Below are 6,000 nucleotides of genomic sequence, written 5' to 3'. Positions count from 1 at the left end.
ATTAGATGTTTGTAGTGTAGAGAATAGGTCAACTTGGAGTGTTAAATTTAAGCACCAAATGATGGTGCTTTTGCAAAATAAGCATAAACCAAGTAATAGCATCTCCCACTGAACACACACACACACACACACACAAGATTAACCACTCTTAATAAAGGTTAATCTCAACTTTATTAAAAACACTTTTGTTTGAGTACGCAGGCTTGAATTAGATGTTGAAGACCTCCAATCGAAAATCAAACTACACTGACATGTTCGCCATCATCAAAAACCCCATGGTTGAGTGGAATTAGATCAGTTTGCATCCACCAACAATGAAGCGCTAGATCATTTTTCCCCAAAAAAAACATTGTGTTTTGTAAAATGCTTATTGCCGACAACCATGCGTGTGAACCACCTCAATTGAGGTGTCTGGGGACTTTGCACCTATGAGCTATGAAGAGGCTACAAACATTAGCTTGAGCAAATGGTTGGGTCTAAGAGGATAAATCAAGGCTCCAATGCTTGTGGGTAAGAGAGGGAGATGACGTAACTAGAAAAAATGGTGAAAAAGTGATTAATCACTAATCATGATTACTTTAAATGATGATAAGCTAAAGCTAATTAAGCTAAAGGAGAGTAGATATGGGCTTTGATACCATGTTGGCTTTCTAGAATAAATGGTGAAAAAGTGATAATCACTAATCATTGGCTTGAGCAATGGTTGGGTCTAAGAGGAGAAATCAAGGCTCCAATGCTTGTAGTGGGTAGGAGACCTAACTAGAAGAAATGGTGAAAAAGTTATTAATCTCACTAATCATGATTAGATAAAGCTAATCAAGTTGAAGGAGAGTAGATCTGGGTAGGAGAGAGAGATGACCTAACTTTAAAAAATGGTGAAAATTTTATTAATCACTAATCATGATTAGCTAAATCTAATCAAATTGAAGGAGAGTAGATCTAGGCTCTGATACCATGTTGGCTTTCATGGTAGATCAAATATGATGATGAAGGTAACATGGTGGATCAAACATGATGAAGGTAACATTAAGCTAAGAAAAAAAAGGGTTAAGACTAATCACATGGGATCAGGATTAATGGCAACAAAATGGCAGCATAATGATGAGAAAGAGATTGAGTTGCACTCTTCTATATGTGAGCCTCTTATATAGGTTAGAGTACAAGTGATTAACCCTAAAGAAAAACCCTAAGAAATACTTAAAGTGAGCACCCATTGCCTAGATTTGAGAGTAAGTGAGATCCTCCTCCAATTGAGCTAGGTGCCTAGAATATGCTAATTTAGATCCTCCTTTGACCATTGTTTGCCATATTTATGATGGCTATAAGACCTATGAACCATATGCCCATATCCCCAATGTCACATGTAAATGTTTTAGTGTATTATTTCAACAATACCTCTTCCCTATAGGTATGCTCAATGCTTTCCATTGGCTATGTGAGCATAATCAAGGTCAATATCAATGTTTTCACATTTAATGGTACCTCTATGTTTTTCTCGCAAGGATTCCTAACGACTAAAAAGTATGTTTTCTTCTCACCAAATATGGCTTTTTTCCATGTCTATTAAGTAAGTGTGATAAGTGCCCTCGCTTAAGTAGAGTGATGTTTGCTGAAAGTAACCCTAGGGTTGAAATGTAATGCTCTTTCTTATGTTGGATCTAAGAAGTCTCTTTTTCCATGATTGCATACAATATGTAGTTTTCAAAGCTTAGTTGTGGTCAACATATGTTAGGTGTTGTTTAAAGGAAAGTTTTTTGTTAAGTGTTTGGTAAATTACTATCTTCCTAAAAAAATGATTTCACCTTGATAAAGAAATAAGTGCTGATTTTTTAGAAGTGTATTCCGGTGGCCCTAAGTGGCGATGAGATTATATGTCATAAAGTGAATGCTCTAAGTGGCATTGTTGCCAACCATGAGTCATTCTCATGGCAACTTACTGCTGCTGAGGCCAATCCCTTTCTCGGTATGTCGTGGAAAGCTATGTTGACATGGGACCAAGGGGTGGTTGTCATGATCGACCGTCTAGTAAGCCCTTTCTCGGTATGTCATGGAGGGTTACGTTGACATGGGATCAAGGGGTGGTTATCATGATCGGCCATCTACCATTGAGGTCGTAACCCGCTTGGTAGTCACCCAAAAGGGAGTTCTCCTAGATGAAGTTCCCATTATATATTGGTTTGGACCTAGATGTTGCAACCTAGGATATATTGGTTTGGACCTAGATGAAGTACCGAGGATTTGATGGATTGTTCTTGGAAGGAATTCCCATGATGTGATGATCACAATTGATTCTTCTAAAAAAGGATTGTTTTTAATAGTGTGTGTGTGTGTGTGTGAATCCTTGTGGTGGTGTGCGTGTGTGAAAGCTAAAGTGATTTCAATTATGGGTGGGTGAGTTTTGACCAGATATCCCAAGCTAGGTGGCTAGGTGGTTGGCTAGATACTTGGTGATTGGACAGGGCTAGGCTTGGCTAAGGAATCCATGAAGACATAAGGATAAACACTAAAATCCCACAAACAGTACCGTTAAAAATATCAAATTGGTGGAATCGCCTTTTTTGGTGGCGTAAGTGGAATTTTCCAAGCCAATAAGAGAGAAGGCACTTAGGAGTAGCCACGTGCCAAGATATTGTTAAGGTGAGGCCCTGAGTGTAAGTATCCCTATCCCCCAAGAGAAAACTTTCGCTGACCAACTCTTAGGCACCTAAATTTTATGGGTCTTACAAACTCCACCACCCATAGAGAAGCCAAGATAGAGAGTCTCTTCATCCTAGGAGTCACGATTCCAACCAGTCACATTAGCCTTCATTCTTGAGGTGGTCGACCAAGATTTCCTTCTCATTTGTGAATGATCATTTAGAAGGTATCTTGTGTGGCCTTGATATATCATCTTCTTTAAAGCTTGAGAATGATGTGCATCTAAGAGAGGTCCACAAATATGGCATCCATGATATCCACTTGTAGTAAAGCCCATTTTCAAAACATTACATGTCCAATGTAGTTAGTATAATTAATAGGTAAGGCATCACCATTTTAAGCTTTATATATATATATATATATATATATATATGGTAAATTTTACCTGAGCACTCACCATAGCTTGGAAAATCATGCATGGTCCACATCAATATTCCCTTCATCGTGTATAGGAATACCTACCTATACCCACTTGTTTTAAGAGGGCCTTGTCAGAGGGTTTATTCTCTCTATACATGGAAGAGATTGTTGGCTTGAGAATGATATTCACAAGAGGCCATCCTCTCTCCTATGACATTCACAGCATGCTTAGACCGCTTCTATGTTGATGATTAGGTTTTATTGCCTTATCATCTAGCTTATTGGGTTTTTCTCAAGCACAGGAGAATAAGCAAGACAACCAAAAACACAAAAATAAGCCAAGAGGGCTTCCTACCATTCCAAGCTTCATGGACTTATCATGACATGAAGGGAGTGGCTATTGAAGGCTTTATGTAACCTACAAGCAAACTCTAGGTGTGCATGGTCCTCATGACAACTTCCTATTATTGCCCACACAGCCTTGGTGGGGCATTTGTTTAGCACATAAGTGGCCCACATAGCTGTCTCTAACCAAAAAATATGAGGAAAATCTTGGCCTTTAACCATGCAATGTGCCATCTCCCCATGAGAGCTTCCTCTTAGCCACACCATTTTGTTGAGGTATATAAGACACTGTGCAATAATGTTTTATTTCCTCTTTTAGCCATATATACACGAAACTCCTTTGACATATACTGTGTTGAGGTATATGATGCACCATATACTTCCCTCCTTGATCTGGTACGAAGGGTGCCAACTTTACATGTAGACATATTTTCAACCATAGAAACAAATTGTCTAAAGCATATAAAAACTCCTTTGACATATACTCCCCCCCTTAATATGTACGAAGGGTGCAAACTTTACATGTAGACGTATTTTCAACATCAAAACAAAGTGTCTAAAGCATATAAAAACCTATAACTTTGCCTTTAATGGATAAACCCGTGTTCTTGGAGTAGTCATCAATAAAAGTCATAAAGTAGAGTTATTTCTCAATCGATGGTTTCCTCATGGGACCATATACATCACTATGTATAAGCTATAATTTATAGACATCCCGAATTGATCCATCTTTTGGGAATGATGCTCGTGTATCTTACCTAATATACACCCCTCACATACATGTTTAATAGGGACCTCAAGATTTGGAATTTATGGCACCATTTTGTGTCTTTTAAGGTGCAACAAATTCCATAATTTAAGTGACCAAAGTGCGTCATTCATAGCATGTGTGGTAGTAACTGAACAAGCATTATTTAAAGCCTATGCCTTAGATTATCAGATACCATAGTGATGTCTCTATCACTCGAGTTGTGAACTATACACCTGTGACCACCACTAGGCTTGCCCTAGCAATGGCAAAGAGACTGACATCAAGTTCTTTTTTTATGCCTAGCGCAAACAAGACTTTTGAGAGAGTGATTGTCCCACCATTTGCAGCAATGAAAATAACCTTACCAATTCCTTTTACTGGATAATACAAGGATTTGTTTGTACATGTGACTACTCCTCCTTGAGGAGGAGCAGAATTAAGTGAGGAAAATAAATCATTTGAGAAGTGATGTGTTTGCTAGCACCAATATCAAGGTACTAAACATACTCATCTCACTGATATGCATACATCATGAATAAAAGGATCATAACTGTAGTGCACAATGAATGCTCAATCATCCTATGCATAGTTTGTTGACTCCTTCTTTTCAGCACTTGGTAGTATGCTGAGAAGTAATGTGCTTGCTAGCACCATTGTAAAAGTACCATACATGCTGATCTATACATGAATACATCATGGACACAAGGGACATAACTACAGTGCATAATGAATGCCCAATCATCATGTGCATAGTTTGTTGACTCCTTTTCAGCACTTGGCATTGATTCATCAGCCCCACAGTCATGCACTTGACTCTTTCTTCTTCTCCTTCTATAACCTTTTTCTACATTCATTGATGTAATGGCCTAGCTTCCGATAGTAGTTACATTTTCTTTTCTTTTTAGGCTTATCACCCCCCTTCTCAGCATCCTTTTCAGAAGACTGGTCTAATTATGCCTTTGGCTTATAGCTACCTTGAGAAAAGGCATTGCCTTTGCCATTTTGAATGGAAACAAATGCTTGATCTCCCACATAGATACTAGTTCACTTTTGTGGAGATTTCTCTTCTTACAAGAGCACTGCAAAACCAATTCATCAGAAGGAAGGGAATTGGGGTTACACTTCATTATAAGCCAAAGTGTAGATACAAAACCCTGGTATGAATATCCAGTAGAGCTATGAGAACAATAGACACCAAAGAACTATCCAGATAGGCCTCACCAATACATGTCAACTGCTTCCTGAGATCTTTAATCCTTGTGAGGAACTCATGCATTAAATTTCCCTCATTCATATGCTCAGACTCTAACTTCTTGTGCAAGTAAGCCACACATGCCTCCTTACGCACCTGGTAAAGTGTAGCAAGTACATCTCCCAAGCATGCTTTACAGTTTTACATGAGCGAATATGAGGAATAATGCTCCTTTTCATTGAAAGTTCCACTAATACATGTGTAGGTGCATCCTTACCATCCCACTTGGCTTGTCCGTTGTGGGAGGTATAGAGGAACATGCCACAATTACATAAGAACTCGTATCACCATCCAAAGTACCTATATTATGTTGTTGTGCTAGAAAGACATGGTGTGCCTCAATATTAATAACAACATGCCAAAGCCCTTTGGCGACCAATACATGGCACATCATATAGGACCACAACAAGTCCCGTAAAGAATACTAAATATATCACTACCACCCTTTGGCAACCAATATATGCCACATCATATAGGACCACAACGAGTCCCATCAAGCTTATCCTCAGTGGAAAGCATACCAAATATATCACTACCACCTATAAATAACTAATCTCTAACACAGAGTGCAAATATCCCTACTACTTTTGTAAGT

This window comes from Cibotium barometz, chromosome 50 (genome assembly GCF_041138505.1).
Source record: "Cibotium barometz isolate CiBa-2024 chromosome 50, ASM4113850v1, whole genome shotgun sequence".
Taxonomy (NCBI): Eukaryota; Viridiplantae; Streptophyta; class Polypodiopsida; order Cyatheales; family Cibotiaceae; genus Cibotium; species Cibotium barometz.
Note: the sequence above shows the minus strand (reverse complement) of the source record.